Source organism: Dipteris shenzhenensis, chromosome 11, assembly GCF_047967505.1.
Source record: "Dipteris shenzhenensis isolate YYH24624 ecotype China chromosome 11, Dip_SZ_1.0, whole genome shotgun sequence".
Taxonomy (NCBI): Eukaryota; Viridiplantae; Streptophyta; class Polypodiopsida; order Gleicheniales; family Dipteridaceae; genus Dipteris; species Dipteris shenzhenensis.
Window position 1 is genome coordinate 29,290,649 of NC_141606.1, and position 26,303 is coordinate 29,316,951.

At 41.7% G+C, this 26,303-nt stretch overlaps 1 pseudogene; it reads right to left on the reverse strand.

The window, feature by feature from the left end:
- Nucleotides 1-22,798: 22,798 nt before the first annotated feature.
- Nucleotides 22,799-23,497, reverse strand: LOC147896871 (uncharacterized; annotated as a pseudogene).
- Between the last annotated feature and the right edge of the window lie 2,806 nt (nucleotides 23,498-26,303).

The window sequence follows — 26,303 nt, forward strand, 5'->3', positions numbered from 1 at the left end:
CCACAGACATAAATCCTGAAGCCTAATCACCTCTAGTCACTCATTACCATGCAAGATAGTACTGTCGCCTAGAATTAATCAAAATTCGGGCCAACCACTGCAGTGGCTCTCACCTTGATAGTTTCATTCCTTCACTATTTCATCTGATATCCATCTCGACTGTTTCTTTATCCCTTGTAGTCGGGCTACAAACTTAAGGCTCTGTTATTCCATTCCATTTATTGTTTCATCTTCTATCCCTCTCGTCGACCATTTCTTTCTCCCTTGCACTCGGATTGTGTTTACTTACTCTAGTAAAGTATTTTGTACTTAGTCTACCCCTCCTTTTCTTGCATTCTGTTGAAGCCCATAGACTTCTCAGATTGGGATGATCATGCATTGCTTCACTCTACATTTAACCGTTGGAGCCACGTTGGTCATAGTGATTGACAACATCTTTGACATTGTGCACCCAAGCCGTTTCTCCTTTGTTTCAAGGGACACCAACATAGCTAATGGCACCCTCTTTGCAACTAGCTAATCTAAGCTCTTTCACTTTTCATATGCCATTTTTCAGGTTAGAGAGCATTGCCTCTTGGGCATGCATCTCTTGAGGTGTTGGTAGGATCATTACTCTATGAGCTCTAGGGTGCATAGGCTAAAGCTTGTGAAGACTCAAGATTGGTATTCACCTGAACACAACTCGTGTTCTTCACACTCCGATGGCAATGATAGAATGCGTGCATCTGCAACTGCTTCCAATTGCTTCTCTGCAAGGATACTTCTTTCTTCTAGTTGTTTCTCCCTTTCCAAACATTATAGAAGTGTCTTTCATTGCCATTTCGATACTGTGCCATTGCTTTCCTTGACCCGCAATTTTTTCCTTATGCCTTGGCCAAGCTTTTCAACTTTCCTGTCTTGTAACCTCTATCTGATTCTCTTGCAATCCATGGCAAGTTGCATGTTGCCATTGATGCCATGGTGACGATCAGTCTAGAATAGACCCTCTAGAATAGAGAGAAGCTAGCTTGTGAGGAAAGCAAAGAATAGAAGACAACTTACTTGAAAGGCGACAATGCCAAACCAAAGTCTACACAAGGTCACACAAGGTGCATGTGGGGTGCAGGGTGGGGGCAGGTTGCAAGTGCTTAATATTCCAAGATTCAATGGGCGGGAGGTGTGAAAATTTAAAATTTGCAAGAGTAGCAAAATTTTCAGCCATTGGGTTTTCCCCCTCCAGTGATACACGTCAGCAAAATTGGATATCCCAAACAAGTGCAATGTGGCCTAAAATTCTTCAAAACACAAATAGGCCAAAGGGCACGCTATCGGGTTTGATGCTATGTATTATGAAATGCAATGATTCTTTGGCATGCTTGTGAGCCATATAGCAAGCAAGTGCATGGAAAAAGAGATAATTCAAAATTGTAAATAGTATTGGATTTATTACAAGATCTTTGCACATGCACAAATTGCACATTCTCAACTTCTTCCATTTTAGGGTGAATCTAGATACCAATTTCAACAACCACAATACATTAGTCCCACTAGTTTGGATTCCAAATTTTCAATCTATAAAGGTTTTCAATAAATCAAAAAAAAGTTATGAAGTGTGCTATTAAATGGGTGTCCAGGGTCAACATTTGCTTGGGTGTAGCCAATCGCGAAACTATTTTCGGGGCCACTTTGGAACCGCAACGTGATGTGCTTTTGGGTGAATATTTGAATTTTACACAGCCCATGCAATCGTCATAAATTTTTTTGACATCATGAAGGTGCACTGGCATAATAATGAGGTGCAATCTATTTATTCTTAACACTTCATAGCTCGACACACGGCATCTTTGCACTGCTTTGCACAGCGCAATCTCTGACCTATGCTACCTGATCACTTATCATCGTGCAACCTTTGACCGTAGCTTTGCCACTTGTCATTGGGCATCGCACCCATGCAGATCATTAAAATTGAAGGTTGGCTTGGAGAGACCACCATGTTGGTTCTTGGCGTAATAATTAGATGCAATCTATCACTATGAACACTATCACAGTGCAATATCGGGCCTGACCACTTCAAAATATAAAAGTAACAAAAGTGCATATCGAGAGCCTCAAATTGAACAAAAAGAGATTACATAAATGTAATAAAAACTCAGCAATTGCTGAGAGCCTTAGAGACCAAAACATTACATCCAGTGAGCTAAAAGATCATTGAGAGCCTTAGAAGCCAAAAGATTACATCCAACCATTGCTGAGAGCCTCGTCTGAGCAAGAGGGAATTTGTACAACTCTATTTTTTGCCAGTCTAGCTTGTTGCATTAAAAATTTTTAGGGAGCCAAACCAAGACTCAGATTACTGCCCCCCAAATAAGTCGAGAGTACTCTACTCTGAAAATAATGAGGCCTTCATCGACATCTAGGGGGAACCCAGACAGCAAACCCATAAAGAGGCCCTTTGTGAGCATGTCATCTAAGGTGGTGATATGCAGATGTGTGGGGAATCGATTGTGAGAACAAAGGGTCTCCACTAGTGCTAGCATTTCTACTCAATCACCTTATATGAGAAGGTAGATAACATTGGGATCACAAAGTATCGAGGGGGGGCGGTAGTAGGCAGGCTGAAGATGAGTGGGTGAACAATAGATGAGCAGGGGAGCAAATGAGTGATGAGAGTTAGAGGAGGGAGCGTGGAGCAAAGTAGAGCAGGGGCAAAAAAGAGCTAGAGGAGGGGTGTGGAGCAAAGTAGCAGAGTAGGGGCGGATGAGAGCAACGTAGTAAAATGCCAAATGCCACAGATCTTATATATATTATAAAGTTTAAGCCACCATGGTGGATGGAGCCCAAGGTTCCATCCATATTAATTGCAGGCCACCATGGTGGAATCTTAGGTGCCACCCCAAATGGGTTGGTAATCATGAAGAAGATGCCATGTGGGGCCACTTCGATGGCTGGTAATTAACTGCCAGCCTGGTGGAATCTTAGCCACGACAAATGTGGTTGATGAGAGCCACCACCATCGAGCAGTAATTCCCACAAAGGTAAATCATGAAGCTCTAATCACTCATTACCATGCACTCTATTTCTCTACTGAGCATGTGAGCCCGGTGACTGGTAATTTTTACTACGCTCGTAGTGATCATGCATGCTTAAGCCTGATGGTGGGTGAGCGGTGGCTGGTAATTTTAACTGCCATCCTGGTGGAATCATAGCCATGACAGACATGGCTGTAATCACTCATTACCATACACTCTAGTACTCTACTGAGCATGCGAGCCCGGTGACTGGTAATATTTATTGCACTGGTAGTGATGATGCATGCTTAAGCTCGGTGGTGGGTGAGGAGTGGCTGGTAATTTTAACTGCTAGCCCGGTGGAATCATAGCCACGATAGACATGGCTATAATCACTCATTATCATGCACTCTAGTACTCTATTGAGCATGCGAGCCTAGTGACTCGTAGTGATCATGCATGCTTAAGTCTGGTAGTGGGTGAGCAATGGCTAGTAATTTTAACTGCTAGCTAGGTGGAATCATAGCTACAATAGGCGTGGTTGTAATCACTCATTACCATGTACTCTAGTACTCTACTTGGCATCCGAGCCCGATGACTAGTAATTTTTACTGCACTCATCGTGATCATGCATGCTTAAGCCCAGTGGTGGCTGGTAATTTTAACTGCTAGCCCAGTGGAATTGTAGCCATGATAGGTGTGACTGTAATCACTCATTACCATGCACTCTAGTACTCTACTGAGCATGCGAGCTTGGTGACTGGTAATTTTTACTGCACTTGTAGTGATCATGCATGCTTAAGCCCAGTGGTGGGTGAGCGGTGGCTGGTAATTTTAATTGCTAGCCCAATGGAATTGTAGCCACAATAGACATGGCTGATGATAACCACCACCATCGGACAATAATTCCCACAAAAGTAAATCATGAAGCCTAATTACCTCTAATCCCTCATTACTAGATGCACTCTAGTACTCTCCTGAGCATGCAAGCTTGGTGACTAGTAATTTATTGCACTCGTAGTAATCATGCATGCGAACCCGGTGGTGGTAACTAGAAGCTGAGTAATTGTGGGCCACTGTAGTGGCTGGTAATTAACTACTAGCCCAATGGGTCTTAGCCACCACCATAGGCGTGGCTAGGAATCTTAGATGCCACCACCTCTAATCATTCATTACCATGCAAGTCAGTACTGCCGTGGCCCACCAACTATTGTGGTGGCTCTCACCTTGACAGTGTAGTCGGGCTACAAACTACTATTCCATTCCCTTAACCATTTTGTCTTCTATCCCTCTCAACCATTTCATTCTCCCTTGCAATCTCAAGCCTCCACTATTCCATTTCCTTCACTATTTTATCTTCTATCCCTCTTGACCATTTCTTTCTCCCTTGCAGTCAGACTTGCAGTCAGACTGCAAACTCAAGCCTCCACTATTCCATTTCCTTCACTGTTTCATCTTCTATCCCTCTCGACCATTTCTATCTCCCTTTCACTCTTCTTGCAACTTCTATCCCCTCTCGTAATGGACCCTGCATAGTCCAAGAGCTTCTCACACAATCTTTCCTCCCCCTCTACAGCACAATGTGAGATCCCCTCCTTCCCTGATCTTGAAATCATGACATATGGGAGCTCCTCTCTCGGTCTTCAAAAGCCCAATTTGGATGCTCTCTAAAACTTCACCAGGTTGGTACAGGAGGTGAACATGAAGGAGGGGCAACTAGTTTGTGAAGGTTAGAAGATTACCATCAATGAAAGTGTGATTGAAAATGCTCTAGGAATTTCTGGAGGCAGTTTGCAAGCACACATTTTCGAGAAGCAGTGGAAGAGACAGGATATTCTAGATGTATACCCCAACGCTCAGATTAGTAAAGATGGTGGAGTCAAGATTTCGAGCTTGCCAACAGACCTCCAAGATGTGCTGAAGAAGACCATCCACTTCTTTCCTGATATGAGAGGAACCTGCAAGTTCTGGTAGGTTCAAGCAGTAGTAGAGCAACTGAAAGGACATGATGTATCTTTCTCAAGGGCAATCTCCAAGAGCGTGTTAACCAACCTGAAGAATTGCATGGATGGCAAATCCCAATTGTCATCTCAGTCCGCTGGTGTTGTAATGCACCTAATGGCATCTACCCTCAAAGGGATTTTTGAGCAATACAATAAGCAGATGTCTCAGAAGGTGACTTTTCTACAAGAGAAAGCCACCGATGCAGGAAAGGTAGCGCAACTTGAGAAAAGTCTTAGGGATGGTGTAGAAGCCAAGGTAGAGGAGGCACAAGAGCAAGCTGAGGCCGCTACAAAAAATGGTCGACATGAAAAGGCATAGAAGAGAAGATTCCCAGTCGATTGTGATGCTCGGCCTTTAGCTGCTATGGATTCGAAGTATAGCAAATGAGTTCCCGGGGTCCTCAGAGCTAGGATCACTGCACAAGCAAATCCACCGCCAAGGTTGTGGTGCCATATCTGTGTCATCGGTGGCCATGATGAAAACAGTTGCATCTTCAACATGCGCAACAACCCACCTTGACCTCAACAATACCAAGCAGCACCCATGCCAATGTATAGGCAACTGGCACTTGCACAAGCACCCCCAACTCTGAGGCTAAATCCTATTCCCATTTGGTCACAAGTCCCACAACTACTCAGGAATCCGAATCCACGAACATATCTAAGAGCACCAAATCCAACTCTTTAGGCAGTTCCAATACATCAATTACAAGCCGAGAGAGTAGACTCATCATTTGAGTATGAAATAGAGTACCCAGTGTACTATCTAGAAGGTGCAGAGGGTCTAATACTAGTTTATGCAAATCAAGTACGTCCCAACACATATCGAGCACCAATCAAGTGCTACGGTTGTGGAGAAAATCACTAGATCACAGAGTGCCCTCCTCGTGGTAGCCCTACTACTTTCCAACCGCTTTGTAGAGATTGTAGCATAGGACATGCATGTATGGATTGTCCCATGAAAAATAAATTCCCACAACAAACAAAGATTAAGCCTGATGTCCCAGTCGGCATCATTGGGGTGGACCATCAAAGTTTAGGTCCGGTAAGTGTAATATCACAACTTGTGAATGTAATTACATGCCAATAGAAAGAGGCCACCAAGGACCCTAACATTCCAATCCAACCAAAGTGACTTCTTAAAAAGAAAGCACAAGTGCCTCCACCTCCGCCAAGCAATAAGTAGCCGAGGTCGTCCACATCAACTCGTGAGCCTCAAATAAAAGAAGCTCCATACCCAAATGCAGAGGTGGAGAAGGCTTGTTTTCAGGCACTTCAACAATGGGTACAAAAGGAACAAGCTCAATTTGAGGCTGAGAAACAAGCTCAAGACCCAATTTAGGGAAGTAGCAAGCTAAGGGCGTCCACTTTTTGTTCACTCCCCAATCCTTAGGAGGTGGAAAAACAAGGTTTTTAGCACACAAAAATGCAAATCTCATGTACTTCTCTATGGATCTAGTCTTTGAAGTCTTCAGACACAACATCACACATGCTATTGTGCACACAATGGTATAGTTTGATCAAAAATTCGATGCACACACAAAAAATTTCTTTGTGTCACATTGCATGGTTCTAGGGCGGTCACACCTTTGTCATGAACAGAGAGTGTCATATTAAATTCTAAATTTCTTACTCATTTTAGATTAAATGTTATTAAAACTTTTTAGGTGGTCTCTTTACATTATGTAGAGCTTAACTTGATTTATTGGTAATTATTTGAATGATTTATCTAATTATAAATAATTATTTAAAATAAATAAAGTCATAAAATACATGCATTTTAGTAGCACACCACATTTTTTAAGTATTTTGAATAATTAAGCAAATCCAATTCGGTGGAAGGTTAGTAGGCACATAAGGGTGTGTGGTTCAATCATCAAATCCCAAATTCAATGGTTAGATTTAGGAAGATTGAAGTTTTATTTTTACTTTTACTCCTTAGAGGATCAACAAGGAATATTAAAAATAAATATGGTAATTCTCAAACATGACCAAACATTTCAAAAATGTCAATATTTTTGGTCCTCCACATGATGAATAAGATGAAAAAAATTTGGTTAAATTTGAGTAAGGGAAACATACAATATGGCCTCCAAGAGTGAAATCTCCCTTTTGTGGGGAAAAAGGGCCACCCAAGCCTAACACCAGACAAGGTAGGCTTGGTATTAGGCTTGGTGAGGTAGGCTAGAAGCATCATCGACCTTAGTGGCAAGCCATTGGAGTGTGCATCCTGCCCATGTGGAAGGTTGAGTCATCTATTTTTGCCTTGCAACCATGCCATGTTGTTAGACCACATGGTGCCATGTCATCAACGAGATGTGACATCACTCCTTGCCATGCCACCTTAGATTGCCACACGTGCTTCCACATCAGCCACATGTGCCACCTCATCATTCCACATCATAGGGACATGACTACACCTTGCCACCTTGGCATACCTCGTCAACATTGCCACATCACCAATCCCTCCACCTCAATTTGCCATGTCAATCTACCACCTCATGAATGCCAACTCATCTTGCCACATCACATTTCCACATCATGGAAGAGATGCATATATTCCACACCATATTGCCACATCATCACCATGCATGGTGCCACATCAGCCACATTATACATCATGATGATGGTGAGCCACATCATCAACATGCATGATAAGTTAGATCGAGGTTTATGACCACGATGTGCATGAGGTAAGAATACCTCGATCGAAGTTTATGACCGCGATGTGCATGAGGCATAGAATACCTCGATCGAGGTTTATGACTGAGGCGCATAGAATACCTCGATTGAGGTATATGACCAGATGCATAGAATACCTCGATCGAGGTATATGACCACGGTGTGCATAGAATACCTCGATCGAGGTTTTTGAGAGGTTTTTGACTGAAGCATAGAATACCTTGATCGAGGTTTATGACCACGATCGAGGTATTTGGAGTAACCACAAAATTTAGTTTCAAAACAAAATCCAACGTAATTTAGTAGCCAATTATTTTCAATCTTAGCACCTTCTCCACCAATAATAATGAAGAGAAATCTAGTGGATGAGTAAGAGCAATATAGTGGATGAGTTGAGGCTCTCTATAAGACACCACGTTTTGGTTCGTTTCACCCATTCTTAGCCATTCTTGCCTCCCCATCACTTTGTCACACCTTCCATCCTACTTTCATTGAGAATGGGTTCTCAAAGCCGTAGAGCTAGTAGATGTGAAAGATGTAGGAACCCCCCCCCAAATCTCATTGACGAGGAGTGCAAGCGGAAGGCTCGTGAGTACAAGAGAGCCTCTAGAGCTAGAGCTCGCGCTGCCACCATCGATCCACCTCCACCTCTACATCCCACCTCCACCTCCACCCCCACCCCCACCTCCATTGTGCCCCCCTCCACATCCTCATCTGCTCCCCTACCTCTAGCCTCCGCCCTTCCCCTAGCCACCTACATTTTGCCCTCCACCTCTACCTCTTCCCCCTCCACTCTCCCCCGTCCGCGTCCCCCATCCCTGTCCCCCTTCCCCCCTTCCCCCCTTCCCCTTGGTGCCTCCCTTCCCCCCTCCACCCTACCATCTCCCATTGATCCCCTTGCCCCATCTTGCAGCAGCAGTGTTGCTTCAGGACGTGACTTGCCAAAGTCCACTATCCGTCGTCGTACTAGCAAGATTGTGTAGTATTTTTTTAGTGACCTCACGCCAGCTTCACAGTCTGCTGTTCTCACATCCCTGATTGATCACCCTGACTTGGTAGAGTGTAGGAGGCTTGCTGGTCTTGGTACACATAGAGATAGGGTTGTATGTAGTGAGGTCCTTAGCAGTGTTCGACGTTCCTATGCTTCTATTAAGCATAGGAGCTCCAGTGATGCCTTGGCAGCATGTTGTACTATTGTGGCTGCCATTAGTAGACCTCATATGATAGGCCATGTGCGTACTGCTTCATGTCTTCTTCAGATTGCACCGCGCACATTGCGAGCAGATTGCGAGCAGGCATGATTAGGAGGCAGAGTTTAGAGGATAGTGAAACTGATGCTCTTTGGGCTTCGAGTGGTTGTGCACCTCACAGTAATCGATTGTTGGATGATTCCACTAGGTCCTTCATATAATAGTTTTGGGAGGAGCATTGCAAAGCATCCCCGGTGTTCAAGAAGGCATTGTGGAAGAGGGTGTCACACGCTATGTACATTGAGCATGGTGCATGTTTTTTGGAGTATACCCAGACTGAGTTGTACACTCAATTTGTAGAGGTGCACCCGGAGTTCAGGATTGGGTAGAGGTCATTTGAGCGATGCAGGCCATGGTTTCTGTGATGCTCTCGGGAACGTGGCACATGCTATTGTCACTACCATGTGGATTTTGGATTGATGTATGATGTATTCCGTTCCCTTGATGGTCATAGGAGAGTGGTTCTTACTAACCCTTGTGACTTCATTCATTCCATATTGTGTACACGAGATGGCGATGCTTTATTCCACTACCTTGATTGTGTGGAAGGCAGGTGTACTTTGTGTGGTGACTTTGCTAGAGTGCCACGAGTTGCACTAGATACTTGTGATGTGCAGATGGTTCATTGGCAGTGGTACCCTGACTTTAGATGGTGGTGCATAGTCGAGAAGGTTGCAGCTTGTGGGGAAGGAGACACCACGTGTTTTATTCATTGACAATTTTCGAGGGAAGCTATACTGCTAATACGCCACTCGCACACTGCAAAGTGGGAGGATCGTCAGTTCCGTGCATGTTTGAGGACATTTCCTATAGGGGTGGTTGTCTCAGTGGTGGACTTTGCGGAGAATTATACCTTTGCACCATAGCATGAGATCCAATCGGAGTATTATTTCTTGGAACAGGTGACATGTGATTGAGTTATTGGTTTTTTTATGGCCTCATTATATTGAATTATTTCAATAGTCATATTTTTTTTCAATGCCATATTGCAAGTTGCTATATTTGTGCACATTAGCTATCATCATGCACAGGCTCATGTGGATGGCATTGATAGCACCATGGACTCACGCGTCATTGTGTGAGAGTATCACTTCTACATTAGTGATGACCGATCGCATGATGCCCATTTTTTGTAGAATTGCTTCACTTTGCATGATAGTTTCTTGAGGGATCATGGTGTCACATGGCAACGGCATTGGATTTGGTCAGATGGCTATGGTGGTTAGTTCAAATCTGCTAGACAGTTTTATTGGTTCTGCAGATGGCACCATGAGACAGGCATTCCGATCACATGGAGCTACTTCAAGATAGGGCATGGTAAGGGAGAGCACGATGGTGCAGGTGCTTGCGTGAAGCGTGCTTTGCATCGATACCAATTGCATCACATTGCCAATCGCTTCAAGGATGCACATGATGTGGTGAGGTGGTGCAGCTAGCACTTATCCACTAGTGCTATGTCCTCCTTTCAGTCACGTGACAATAGGGTGGTGAACCGGTATTTTTGGTGCGTGGACATTGGGATTCTTGATCGGTCTAGGCCTTTTGATTGTCATTCAGTGTCTGACACTCTTGATTTCCATTCCATCAGGAGCATAGGTGAGTCTCACCCCGCAATCTTTTATCGACGGTTTGCATGTTTTTTCTCTGCATGCATTGATGATGATTGGGGAGGGTGCTCCATGATACCATGGGCCGATCCATGGGCACGGCGAGTGCTTTCTCCCTTCCAGCTTGGGAGGAGGTACATGATGACCAGGATGCGGGATTCAGTTCCTCTAGAGATTATGACTAGCTTACAGATATTTTGTGTATTGGTGATATCTTCGTGGTCATTGCTTCAAAGGGCAATGAGGAGGGTGTGGATTATTACTTGTTGCGATGCTCTATGGTGAAGAGTGTGATGAATGAGGATACAGTGGATGGGCATGAGATGCAGTTCAATGCTCATAGCATGATCATAGGTGGCCACTATTTTCAGCAGATACAGAGGCGTGGTCGCTATATTGAGTTCCAGGAGTACATGGCGGATCAGGAGGCATACATGTATTCTCATCTTGTTGTTGCAATCAAGATTACTTTGAGTCATGTTTGCACTCACAAGGCGACGTCCACTCCACAATGGTGCCTTGCAGTGGAGGATCACGAGAGCATACTTGCAACTATTGGCATGAGAGCTGATCCTGAGGAGTAGCACATTACATATCATAGTTTTGGGATCATCAGTTGATCAGATAGATTTTTTTTGGGTATCACTAGTTGATTACATATTTTTGTATTCGATATGTATAGGCTCACTGTGTGACCGTACCATTGTACTTTTCATGGACTCATATTTTGTATTTCACTATGATGGTTTTATACACGTTCATACACATCATTGAATTAGATTCTATTTTATACATGATGTCCGTTGTCTTCTCAATGGGATTTGTTGTTTTTGTAAAACAAAAAATTGTTTATTAGTAGTAATGTTGTAGTTGTGTTTTGTGCTTTAGGACATTTTAAAAATGTGATTAAGGAAATTCACACACATACTAACCAAATATGCATGTGGACTTATCTGTTGGGGATGAAACTTCACACAGCTCTTAGGCTACCATAGACCTACATCCATGCAATATGTGGTCTCCAACTGATTTGGTATGTGCCACGTGGAAGGTATAACGCGCACATTTTGCAAGCACTCCCTACTAGTGACTACGTATGCAAAATGGCACACATACTAACCAAATGCGCATGTGGACTTATTTAATGGGAATGAAACTCTCCACAGCTCTTAGGCTACCCTAGACTTACATCCACGCAAGATTTGGTCTCCAACTGATTTGGTATGTGCCATGTGGAAGGTATAATGCGTACATTTTTACAATCCCTACTAGTGACTACGTATGAAAATGGTGCACGTACTAACCAAATACGCACATGGACTTATTTGTTGGGGATGAGACTTCGTACGGCTCTTAGGCTATCCTAGACCTACATCCATGCAAGATTTGGTCTCCAACTAATTTGGTATGTGCCATGTGGAAGGTATACTACGTACATTCTTATAATCCCTACTAGTGACTACGCATGAAAAATGGCATACGTACTAACCAAATATGCACGTGGACTTATCTATTGGGGATGAAACTTTGCACAGCTCTTAGCTACCCTAGACATACATCCATGCAAGATTTGTTCTCCAACTGATTTGGTATGTGCCACGTGGAAGGTATAATGTGTACATTTTTGCAAGCACTCCCTACTAGTGACTACGTATGAAAATTCATGCACGTACTAACCAAATACGCATGTGGACTTATCTGTTGGGGATGAAACTTTGCACAGCTCTTAGGCTACCCTAGACCTACATCCATGCAAGATTTGGTCTCTAGCTGATTTGGTATATGCCACGTGGAAGGTATAATGCGTACATTTTTGCAAGCACTCCCTACTAGTGACTATGCATGAAAAATGGCGCACGTACTAACCAAATACACACGTGGACTTATCTATTGGGGATTAAACTGCACAGCTCTTAGGCTACCCTAGATGTACATCCATGCAAGATTTGGTCTCCAACTGATTTGGTATGTGCCACATGCAAGGTATAATGCATACATTTTTACATTCCTACTAGTGACTACGCATGGCGCACATACTAACCAAATACGCATGTGGACTTATCTCTTGGGGATGAAACTTTGCATGGCTCTCAGGCTACCCTAGACGTACATCCATGCAAGATTTGGTCTCCAACTAATTTGGTATGCGCCATGTGGAAGGGGTAATGCATATATTTTTACATTCCTACTAGTGACTACGCATGAAAAATGGTGCACATACTAACCAAATACGCACGTGGACTTATCTGTTGGGGATGAAATTTCGCACAGCTCTCACGCTACCGTAGACATACATCCATGCAAGATTTGGTCTCAAACTGATTTGGTATGTGCCATGTGGAAGGTATAATGCATACATTTTTACATTTCTACTAGTGACTACGCATGAAAAATGGTGCACACGTACTAACCAAATATGCACATGGCTTATCTATTGGGGATGAAACTTCACACGGCTCTTAGGCTACCCTAGACCTACATCCATGCAAGATTTGGTCTCCAACTGATTTGGTATGTGCCACGTGGAACGTATAATGCATACATTTTTGCAAGCACTCCCTATTAGTGACTACGTATGAAAAATGGCGCACGTACTAACCAAATATGCATGTGGACTTATCTGTTGGGGATGAAACTCTGCACAGCTCTTAGGCTACCCTAGACCTACATCCATGCAAGATTTGGTTTCAACTGATTTGGTATGTGCCACGTGGAAGGTATAATGGGTACACTTTTACAATCCCTACTAGTGACTACGTATGAAAAATGGTGCATGTATTAACCAAATACGCACGTGGACTTATTTGTTACGGATGAAACTTCACATGGCTCTTAGGCTACCCTAAAACTACATCCATGCAAGATTTGGTCTCCAACTGATTTGGTATGTGCCACATGGAAGGTATAATGCGTACATTTTTTTAATCCCTACTAGTGACTATGCATGAAAAAAGGCGTACATACTAACCAAATATGCACGTGGACTTATCGATTGGGGATCAAACTTTGCATGGCTCTTAGGCTACCCTAAACATACATCCATGCAATTTGGTCTCCAACTGATTTGGTATGTGCCACGTGGAAGGTATAATGCGTACATTTTTGCAAGCACTCCCTACTAGTGACTACATATGAAAATTCATACATGTACTAATCAAATACGCATGTGGACTTATCTGTTGGGGATGAAACTTCGCACGGCTCTTAGGCTACCCTAGACCTACATCCACGCAAGATTTGGTCTCCAACTGATTTGGTATGTGCCACGTGGAAGGTATAATGCGTACATTTTTACAAGCACTCCCTACTGGTGACTACGCATGAAAAATGGCACACGTACTAACCAAATAAGCACGTGGACTTATCTGTGGGGGATGAAACCTTGCACAGCTCTCATGCTACCCTAGACGTACATCCACGTAAGATTTGGTCTCCAACTGATTTGGTATGTGCCATGTGGAAGGTATAATGCGTACATTTTTACATTCCTACGACTACGCATGAAAAATGGCGCATGTACTAACCAAATATGCACGTGGACTTATTTGTTGAGGATGAAACTTTGCACGGCTCTCAAGCTGCCCTAGATGTACATCCATGCAAGATTTGGTCTCCAATTGATTTGGTATGTGCCATGTAGAAGGTATAATGCGTACATTTTTACATTCCTACTAGTGACTATGCATGAAAAATGGCGCATGTACTAACCAAATACGCACGTGGACTTATCTATTGGGCATGAAACTTTGCACAGCTCACAGCTACCCTAGATGTACATCCACACAAGATTTGATCTCCAACTGATTTGGTATTATGTGCCACGTGGAAGGTATAATGCGTACATTTTTACATTCCTACTAGTGACTACGCATGAAAAATAGCGCACACGTACTAACCAAATACGCATGTGGACTTGTCTGTTGGGGATTGAACTTCACACGGCTCTCAGGCTACCCTAGACGTACATCCATGCAAGATTTGGTCTCCAACTGATTTGGTATGTGCCACGTGGAAGGTATAATGCGTACATTTTTGCAAGCACTCCCTACTAGTGACTACGTATGAAAAATGGTGCACGTACTAACCAAATACGCATGTGGACTTACCTGTTGGGGATGAAACTCTGCACAGCTCTTAGGCTACCCTAGACCTACATCCACGCAAGATTTGGTCTCCAACTAATTTGGTATGTGCTATGTGGAAGGTATAATGCGTACATTTTTACAATCCCTACTAGTGACTACGTATGAGAAATGGCACACGTACTAACCAAATACACACGTGGACTTATCCGTTGGGGATGAAACTTCGCATGGCTCTTAGGCTACCCTAGACCTACATCCACACAAGATTTGGTCTCCAACTGATTTAATATGTGCCACGTGGAAGATATAATGCATACATTTTTATAATCCGTACTAGTGACTACGCATGAAAAATGGCGTACGTACTAACCAAATACACACGTGGACTTATCTGTTGGGGATGAAACTTTGCACGACTCTTAGGCTACCCTAGATGTACATCCATGTAAGATTTGGTCTCCAACTGATTTGGTATGTGCTACATGGAAGGTATAATGCATACATTTTTGCAAGCACTCCCTACTAGTGACTACGTATGAAAATTCGCGCACGTGCTAACCAAATACGCATGTGGACTTATTTTTTGGGGATGAAACTTCGCACAGCTCTTAGGCTACCCTAGACCTACATCCACGCAAGACTTGGTCTCCACATGATTTGGTATGTGCCACGTGGAAGGTATAATGCGTACATTTTTACAATCCCTACTAGTGACCGCATGAAAAATGATGCACGTACTAACCAAATATGCACGTGGACTTATCTATTGGGGATGAATCTTTCCACGGCTCTCAGGCTACCCTAGACGTACATCCACACAAGATTTGGTCTCCAACTAATTTGGTATGTGCCACGTGGAAGGTATAATGCATACATTTTTACATTCCTACTAGTGACTACGCATGAAAAATGGCGCACGTACTAACCAAATACGCACGTGGACTTATCTGTTGGGGATGAAACTTTGCATGGCTCTTAGGCTACCCTAGACATACATCCACGCAAGATTTGGTCTCCAACTAATTTGGTATGTGCCACGTGGAAGGTATAATGCGTACATTTTTACATTCCTACTAGTGACTATGCATGAAAAATGGTACACACGTACTAACCAAATATGCACACGGCATTATTTTTAAAATACCTTATGTATTAGATGTGTGAATTGAGATATTTGAAGTTCAAAATCATACTCCTAATTTTAAATACATGCGTGGGGATGAAACTTCGCATGGCTCTTAGGTTTAGTGTAATAATTGCAAGCATTGATATATATGAAATTCAATGATATTCAAAATGATAAAGTTCATAGCAAGAGAGAGAGAGAGAGAGAGAGAGAGAGAGAGAGATACCTTATACTGGAACAACTTTTCAATGCTTAATGAATGTTCACAATTACTTCACACGGCATTATTTTTAAAATACCTTATGTATTAGATGTGTGAAATGAGATATCTAAAATTCAAAATCATACTCCTAATTTTAAATGTTTATGTTAGATTTGAACAAACTATAAACTGAGATAAACAAAGTAAGAAGAACATCATGAAAGTACCAAAATGCTCATACATTATAAAAGTAAGAACAATATCATGAAAGTACCAAAATGAATGTGTACATCATCATCATCATCATGCAGAAGTGCATCCCTAAACAAGATGTGTGAAGCCTAAACAATCATCTTGAATCAGAATCTGATAACTCCACATATGATCCTCTAGTCATCCTTGTGAAGATTGTGGGAGAGAGGGAAGGAGTCTCACTTGTGGCTTTCTCACATGCACAATGGGGGAATACACACAAAGGTGGAGGCTGAAAACAGTTTTCCTCTTCTTAGTTGTGAAAGCCAAAAGAACTCTAGTACAAAGAAATAGAAGAACCCTATATGTGGGCCTCAAACCAAAGTCAACTAACTAAGGTGGCATACTAACTGAGCCACGAACTAGTGTAGATAAGGATAGCTATCATCCAGCTATTATTCGTGAGCGGTGTACCAACCGCATCTCCAGCTAACAAGTCGGTGACATAAATACACAACGGTCACCCTGGCATATCACGAGTGGAGCTCGATATCTCAACACTCCCCCTCGAGCTCAATCCCAATTCCTGCACACCAAGCAGGTCTCTGAACTTGTGCAGCTTCTCTGCGTCCAATGCTTTCGTGAAGATGTCAGCTACCTGATCCTCTGTGCTGACATAAACTAGATCAATAAGACCTAGTAAAACCTTCTCCCGCACATAGTGATAATGCACCTCAATGTGCTTTATTCTGGCATGAAAGATTGGGTTCTTTGCCAAATGTATACTACTCATGTTGTCACAATAAATGACAACTGGCCCATCTGTAGACTGATGCATATCATAGAGTAGCTTATGCAACCAAGCTACCTCACATGCAGCCATTGCTGCACCCCTGTACTCAGCCTCTGTGCTCGATAAGGCAACTGTAGGCTGTTTCTTGCTGCTCCAAGTGATTGCAGCACTCCCAAAAGAGAACACATATCCACTGGTAGATCGTCTATCTGAAATGCTACCAGCCCAATCAGCATCAGTGTATCCATGCAACTGTATCTGAAGCCCAGCCTCATAAAATTGTCCATACTGCAATGTGGACTTCACATACCTGAGTATGCGTCTAGCCGCATCCAAATGCGGTTTCCTTGGAGCCTGCATAAACTAACTTACCAACCCAACAACATAGCTCAAATCTAGCCTGGTAATAGTCATGTAAATCAAACTTCCTACTATGCGTCTATACATAGTAGGGTCCTCCAAAAGCTCACCTGCATCTGGGCTCAGCTTCACATTCTGCTCCAAAGGAACTGAAATAGGCTTACAGCCTGTCATCCCATATTTGGACAGCATGTCCAGTCCATACTGCCTCTGCAAGAGCTGTATCCCACTTGGTGATCTAATCACCTCAATGCCCAAGAAATAACGCAGCTCTCCCAAATCCTTCATCTCAAACTTCTGCCTCAGTAGCATTTTCACATGAAGGATATCTTCATCACTATCACCTGTGATGATCAAATCATCAACATAAATGACCAGCAGCATAATCCCTTTCTCTGTTTTTGACCAGCAGCATAATCCCTTTCTCTGTTTTTCTCACATAGAGTGAGAAATCTGCCTTGGAAATCTGAAAGCCAATAGTGACAAGATACTGTCCTATCTTGTCAGACCATGCTCTAGGTGCTTGCTTCAAGCCATACAAGGCTTTCTTCAACCTGCAAACAAACTCAGGATGAATAGCATGAACATAACCTGCTGGTTGCTCCATAAAGACCTCTTCTTGCAAATCACCATGCAAGAAGGCATTCTTTACATCCATCTGATGTAAAGACCATCCCTTTGATGCAGCCATAGCAATGGCTGCTCTTACGGTTTTTCCTTGCAACCGGGCTGAAAGTTTCTTCATAATCAATGCCATATGTTTGTGCATACCTCTTGACAACTAATCTTGCCTTGTATCTATTCACAGAACCATCTGCATTGTGCTTGATCTTATAAACCCACTTACAACCAATTGCATTCTTGCCTTTAGGCAAAGGCACCAATTCCCATGTAGCATTAGCATCCAAGGCATCCATTTCTTCATCCATGGCTTTCTCCCATTTTTTCATTTTCCATGGCTTGCTCAAAAGAAGTGGGTTCTGGTTCCTATATCACTTTGACCATATAGGCATAGTGAATGGCTGTAAATCCATCATATTTCAGCCTATCCACAGGATACCTAACCCTGGTAGACCTGCACAAAATAGGCTCACTTCCAGGTGCTCTCAAAACATCCCTGGTCTTCCTTACTCCAGGTGTAACAATAGAAGGAATACCGAACTCATCATCAATGCTCTGATCTGAGCCACTGGATTCACCATCCACACAAGAGTGACCTGCATTCACATCAAACATGGGCTGATCTACCTTCTCTTTTCCTTTTTGTGATACCTGCGTACCACTCTCTACATTGCTTTGAGGGGATTCTCCTAATCTCAATCTGCTTGTCCATGGCGAAGTATGTGAACCACTGGTAGAGGACACTCCAGGTCCACTGATATTTTGTGATTGCTGCTGTGCATTCTGTGCAGCATTACCATTTTGTGCATCTACATCAATCATCACATTTACTAGTTTATACCAGCTGCTCATCTCATAAAAAACAACATCTCTGCTCACTGTGAACTTACGTGTAGAAGGGTTATAGCATCTATACCCTTTCTGCTGCAGAGAATAACCAATAAAGACGCACTTCTCAGCTTTTGGATCCAACTTGGACCTCAACTCATCTGGCACATGGACATAGGCAATGCAGCCAAAAATCTTCAGATGAGAAATATCTGGTTTCCTACCAGTATACATCTCCTCTGGCGTCATGCCATGTATTGTTGTAGTGAGAGTCCTGTTCATTATATAGACTGCTATAGCAACTGCTTCAGCCCAATAATAATAGCCCAATAATAATCTGGTAGATCTTTTTCATTTAGCATAGCCCGAGATACCTCTCCAATATGCCTGTTTTTTCTTTCTGCAATTCCATTTTGCTGTGGGGTATGACTGCATGAATATTGCTGCTTTATACCATGCTCCTGCAAGAACCTTGCAAACTCATTTGAGAGGTACTCTCCCCCTCCATCTGACCTTAGGCATTTTATTTGCAGGCCTGTTTCTTTTTCAACCATAGCTTTGAAAGCTTTGAAGTGCCCAAACACTTCACTTTTCTTTTTCATAAAATACACCCATAGTTTTCTGCTGGAGTCATCAATAAATGTGACAAAATAGTGACAGCCTCCAATAGATGCAGCTTTTGTAGTCCACACATCAGAGTGGATTAATTCCAATGGCTTTTTACTCTCTTGAACATGCCTAGGAAAAGGTTTCCTTGCCTGTTTCCCAAATTGACAGGCTTCACAAACCTTGTGCATTTCTGCAACCTTGAATTTAGGCAATCCTGCAACAATATTTTGGGCTTGCATTGATTTAAGTCGCTGTATATTAACATGACCAATGCGTTTGTGCCAGATATCAATATCTGCAACTACACCGGTCCCATGTGCAAACATTGCTACACTCAATTCAGGCATGTCTGCATCCAACGTAAACATCCTGCCCTTCTTCTTTCCTTTTGCTATCAAGCGACCATTATTTTTCATATCCTCAACAAAGCATCCATGAGGATTAAATCTGACCTGCAAGCCCTGCTCAACCATCTGACCAACAGAAACCAGGTTCTTGGTGATGTTCGGGACATGAAATACATCAGACAAGTATTTCTTTTTCCCATCCTGCATAGACAAAGGAATTTCGCCAATCTGCACAATAGGATGTGCAGTATCATCACCAGTCTCCACAAATCCTGGCTTTTCCATTTTCCTTGCATCTTGCATCCATTCTGCATGACCTGTTTTGACGCACCTGAGTCAACATACCACACATCATTTTGTTCTTCTACACTTGTCACAGAATTGGTCATATGCTGCACCATAAATAGATGCTCATTTATGTCATCACCCTGCCTGCTAGAAGATGCATAATTGCCTTGCTGCAATTTTCCATTCATAATGTCATTCTGCTTTTTGTAGTAGTCCTTAGCCATATGACCCATTTTGCCACAATAGTAGCATTCAACATTGTTGTTTGCATTTTGGCTTCTCTGCCATCCACCACGGCCTCTTTGGCTCCCCCTGCCTTTAGAGTTACCACGTCCTCCTGCATAGGACTGGTTTTCTTGCGTTTGCTGCATATTCTGATTTCTACCACGGCCTGCAGATCGGCCTCCTCTACCTCTACCTCTACCTCTGCCAGCATTTGAGTAGAAGACAGTTTCTTTTGAAGTTCCTGCTGAAGAAGATGCACCACCATTTCTCTACTCTTCAGAAATTAGAAGAGCAATCAGCTCCTCAAAATCAGGAAATTTTTCACGGACGGCAATGGATGTCCGGAACTGTGCATGATCCTTTCCTAGACCATTCAAGGTCACAGAAACCAAATCATCATCATCCACTGGCGACCCAATGGAAGCAAGTGCATCTGCAATTTTCTTCACTTTCATGTGGTAGTCATTTATGCTCAAATTTTCTCTCTGCACATTATGCAACTCCTGTTTGGGTTGCATTTTCCTGGCTTGTGTATTTGTGCTATACATTTTTGCCAAAGTATCCCTTGCCTCCTTTGGCGTATTTGCATCCTGAATATGCACAATCATGGAGTCCGAAATACTGATAGACAGCCAGTACATAACTTTCCTGGCTCTCTCATGCCATCCTTTGAATGCCTGCATTTCCTGTTGACTGGGAACATTAGGAAGAACAAGTTCTTCTTCATTTCCTGTAATGAATTCCCAATAGCCTTTTCCCATCAAGAAATTCGTCATTCTAAACTTCCATGCCTGGAAGTTGTTCTTGTCAAGCTTTTCAGTGACAATCTGTGAAAGAGAATCAGATGCCATTACAGAACACTACAAAATATTGTGTCACTGCAAAAAACACAGCTTTTTGCCTCACACGGGCAGATCTGCAAAACTGACGAAAGTGGTATTTCACCACACAGTCACTTCCTAGTGACGATTTTGCATCAACAGGCAACAGGCATGAATCTGCAACTCCCAATATCTCTGCACACAGGCATACGATGCAATTTCTGCGGCACCTTTCCACCGACTAGCCGTGCGCAGTGGTCGCACAGCAAAAAATAGGGCCTTTTTCTGAGTGCCTGCGAAGAACTTCTGTCTCCAAAACGGGCCCCGAAATGACCTCGAATCAGAAAAATATACTGCGCTCTCGCCACACCGCGAAGGGCGTCTCAATCTGAGACAGTGCACTCTTGCACTTCTGGCTGTGCTACCTGCAGAGATTTGCTCCCAAACTCGAAATAGGAAAGCAACACTGGTCCTCTTACCAGGACACCATGAACTTGGCTTGCTTTCTTGAGCTCCTTACCACGAACAAGGCTCTGATACCATGTGAAGATTGTGGGAGAGAGGGAAGGAGTCTCACTTGTGGCTTTCTCACATGCACAATGGGGGAATACACATAAAGGTGGAGGCTGAAAATAGCTTTCCTCTTCTTAGTTGTGAAAGCCAAAAGAACTCTAGTACAAAGAAATAGAAGAACCCTATATGTGGGTCTCAAACCAAACTCAACTAACTAAGGTGGCATACTAACTGAGCCACGAACTAGTGTAGATAAGGATAGCTATCATCTAGCTATTATTCATGAGCGGTGTACCAACCGCATCTCCAGCTAACAAGTCGGTGACATAAATACACAACGGTCACCCTGGCATATCACGAGTGGAGCTTGATATCTCAACAATCCTCTGACGTGGCTCCTATATGACTCGCTGCCCAACCTTCTGCTTTGTGCCCTCAAGCAAAGCCGGATTAGATGGGCTAGCCTCATCTCCTGCATGAGATGGGCCAGCCTCATCCTGATGAAGAGGAGGGCATGCTGCACAAGCCACCGCTGCCATCTCTGCCTCCCTCGCCTCCTCTATGTATGCGTGCCTCAGCTCCCAAATTCATGCATGAGCGAATACTCGTGCCTCAAATCCAGCGCGAGTAATCATCTCTACATGTAGAAGAAACTGTGGTCTCAGCCCCGCCCAAGCTGCTGCTCCACCCACTACTGCAATGATATCTGAAGCTCTACCTCTCACTCAATACAGCGTGCCTCCTCTGCTTGTGGCTCATCATCTGGCATGAAATCACCATATGAGAAGCATCATGGAACACACGCTGCAACCACTGATGTATCAGCACCCTCCTACTGCAGCATAGCTCTCTGTGCCTCCTCGTTGTAGTGCTCTGTCAAGACCACGTGGGCAAATGGATCAATGGCCTGATGATGACCAGGATATAGATCATCCATGCCTAGTCCTCTGTATGTGGCCACATCAATGTCAGCAAAGCATACAGGGCACACTGATCGTGCCACCATGTGGCAGGTCATGCAATGGAGATGTGCGATGTGGCCGCACCCTAGTCCAAACCATCCTACGCTATCAAAATCCTCGTGGCAAAGGATGCAAGCGACAGTAGGAAGCCTGGCTATGGTGCATCTATGGGTGTCCTAGTCGGCACATCTATAGGAGAAGCGGGGTACAGGGCCACATTGGGGTTAATCCTATGGCGAGATGGATCACGACTAATATGTCTCAACTGTAAAATATAGTGCTCTACTTGATGGTAGGCTATGCATGTCCGAATCCTCTGCTCCTCCAAATCTGCATCCAATAGTCATACACGAGACTCCATATCCTGACGCAATAGATGTGCCTGCAATGCAAACATGTCGCGTACATGGTGAGAATTAACCAAAAAACTTCAGTTCAAAACACGCAACAAAAAAATAAACTAGAGTCATCAAAAGAACTAACCTCATCCCTAGACTCGGCCAACAATGCCTCCAACTCTGCAATCCGTGCATCTCGAGTCTCCAACTCATGCTGAGGTGGTGTAGATGTGGGAGGCTCCATAGATGTGGGAGGTGGAATCGAAAGTGATCTCGATAGGGTAGAGACCACGTCGTGCAAGGATGAGGCCACTGAATGAACATCCCCCCTAATCCATCCTCCAACAGCTCACAATGCTAGTGCAAGGATAGTGTGCAGCTCTAGTGCCTCGCGTCGATGCCGAACACCTGTAGTCTGATGCTCTTGATGCGCCATCCTACCATGTCCCGCTCCTGATCCTGGACGGGTACTAATGTAGTCTACCAGATGACCAAGCACAAACTCGGCGTATAGCTGCATGGCAAATGACCTGGCTATCTGATGGTTGTGAGGCAATCGACCACCATTCGCAGCGAGATATCTCGGATAAATGTGTGCTGCTATGATGGGATGCCTACAACGTAAAATATAAAAGGGTTGCCCTGATCGTGGTCGCATCGCCTCAGTGTGACTATCCCAAAACATATCCTCTAAGGCCTGCCTGTGCAGTGACTCACGCTCAAACAGCTCTCAAATGGCTCTCCAATCCAAGTCATGACCACCGATCTCTACCTCAGCCTATGCCTGAAAGGTATCCAAAACGTCCTCAACTGTGTCTAATCGACCTAGAGCATCAATGACTGAATCTAGGCTCACAACCAAGTGACGGGGTGCCCTAGCATCCTGCAGTGCCCTCATCTCAGCTCTCAAAATCGCTATCTGCATATGAACAGTGGTGCCAGAACCTGTGCGGTGGCTAGCGCATGCACAAAAAAACACATGGAAATTAATATTCTATTTGGGTAATGAAAATTAATATTCTATTCAATGGGACTTAATAATCTATCTGCGTAATGAAAACTTTTAGCTAGCCAATTTTGATTGAAGTTTTGTAAAAGCTCATGACAAGGGATTCCCTAGTTCCCTATTTCTATAGTTTCACGTGCCACCTAAAGGGATTGCTAGCCACATGATCTACCCTCTCCTTGCATCAACCTCTCGCACCATATGATTTGAAAATAATGTGTATGTGAATGTGTTGTTCAAATCATCCTATTTGTTTGATTGATTACACTAAGTCACGTCCTCTTTGAAAAATAATATAAAAGCTACTTTAAATTCTTATTCTCTTTTTTTTATAGATGATTTCTAAAAACAAAATTTAAACGTTTTTATTTGATTCAAAACTTCAGTAATTTAAAAGCTAACATAAAAACTACTTTAATCTCTTTTTTTTTCAATAGATGATTTTAAAAAACAAAAAATATATATTTTTTATATTTAAATAAAAACTTTACTAACTTAAATAATATAAAAGCTACCTTAAACTCTTATTTTCTTTTTTTCTTAAAGATGATTTTTAAAAATAAAATTTAAACGTTTTTTATTTAAATATAAAAAGCACTAATTTGAAAAATAGCATAAAAACTACCCTAGTCTCTTTTTTTAAAAATAGATTCAATTTCGAAAAACAAAATATATAAGTTTTTGACATTTAAATAAAAACTTCACTAACTTAAATAATATAAAAGCTACCTTAAACTCTTATTTTCTTTTTTTCTCAAAGATGATTTTTAAAAATAAAATTTAAATGTTTTTTTATTTAAACAAAAAAAGACTAATTTGAAAAATAATATAAAAACTACTTTATCTCTTTTTTTTTAATAGATGATTTTAAAAAACAAAATATATACGTTTTTTACATTTAAATAAAAACTTAACCTTAAACTCTTATTTTCTTTTTGTCTCAAAGATGATTTTTAAAAATTAAAATTAAACGTTTAAAAAAAAAAGCTAACATAAAAACTACTTTAATCTCTTTTTTTTTTAATAGATGATTTTAAAAAACAAGGTAAATACGTTTTTTACATTTAAATAAAAACTTCACTAACTTAAATAATATAAAACCTACCTTAAACTCTTATTTTTATTTTTTCTTAAAGATGATTTTTAAAAATTAAATTTAAACATTTTTTTATTTAAATTAAAAAAGGACTAATTTGAAAAATAACATAAAATTTACTTTATCTCTTTTCTTTTTAATAGATGATTTTAAAAAACAAGGTAAATACGTTTTTTACATTTAATTAAAAACTTTACTAACTTAAATAATATAAAACCTACCTTAAACTCTTATTTTCTTTTTTCTTAAAGATGATTTTTAAAAATAAAATTTCAACGTTTTTTTATTTAAATAAAAAAAGCTAACATAAAAACTACTTTAATCTCTTTTTTTTAAAATAGATGAATTGAAAAAACAAAATTTATGTGTTTTTTACATTTAAATAAATACTTCACTAACTTAAATAATATTAAAGCTACCTTAAACTCTTATTTTCTTTTTTTCTTAAAGATGATTTTTAAAAATAAAATTTAAACATTTTTTTATTTAAATAAAAAAAGCTAACATAAAAACTACTTTAATCTCTTTTTTTTTTAATAGATGAATTTAAAAAACAAAATTTATGCGTTTTTTACATTTATAAAAACTTCACTAACTAAAATAATATAAAACCTAACTTAAACTCTTTTTTTTTTTCTTAAAGATGATTTTTAAAAAAAAGATTTAATGTTTTTTTATTTAAATAACAAAAGCACTAATTTGAAAATTAACATAAAAACTGCTTTAAACTCTCTTTTTTAAAAGATAATTTTAAAAAATAAAATATATACATTTTGACATTTTAAATAAACACTTATGTAATTAAAATTTTAATTAAAAAAAGTTTAAAACACATTTTAAATTTTGAAATATTTTATAATTAAATTATAATTCATATAAACTAAGATTTAAATAAATTATTGCAAAAAAAAAAAGCTACATAAAAAAAACCTTACCTGGAATCTCCCGCTCCATCCATCTGCGTCACTCCGTCGTTGTCTGTCGGCCCTTGTCCGTCGCTCCCACAATTTCGTCGATTTCGATGAGGAGGAGCTCGATCGAGATATGGAGAATGATGGGGGTCCCTCTCTTTATATATGAAAATTTAGGGTTTCAATACCACGATCGAGGTATTCGGATGCCACGTACCTCGATCGAGGTATTGGACATGCCATCATCCATTAGTCTAGCATAATAGCTGCGAAGCCATATACCTCGATCATGGTATTTCACATGCCACATACACATCGCTCCATCATACCTTGATTGAGGTATACACATGCCACGATACCTCGATCGAGGTATTTCAACTGCGATGTCGGATGCCAAATACCTCGATCGTGGTATTTGACATGCCACATACACATTGGTCTAGCATACCTC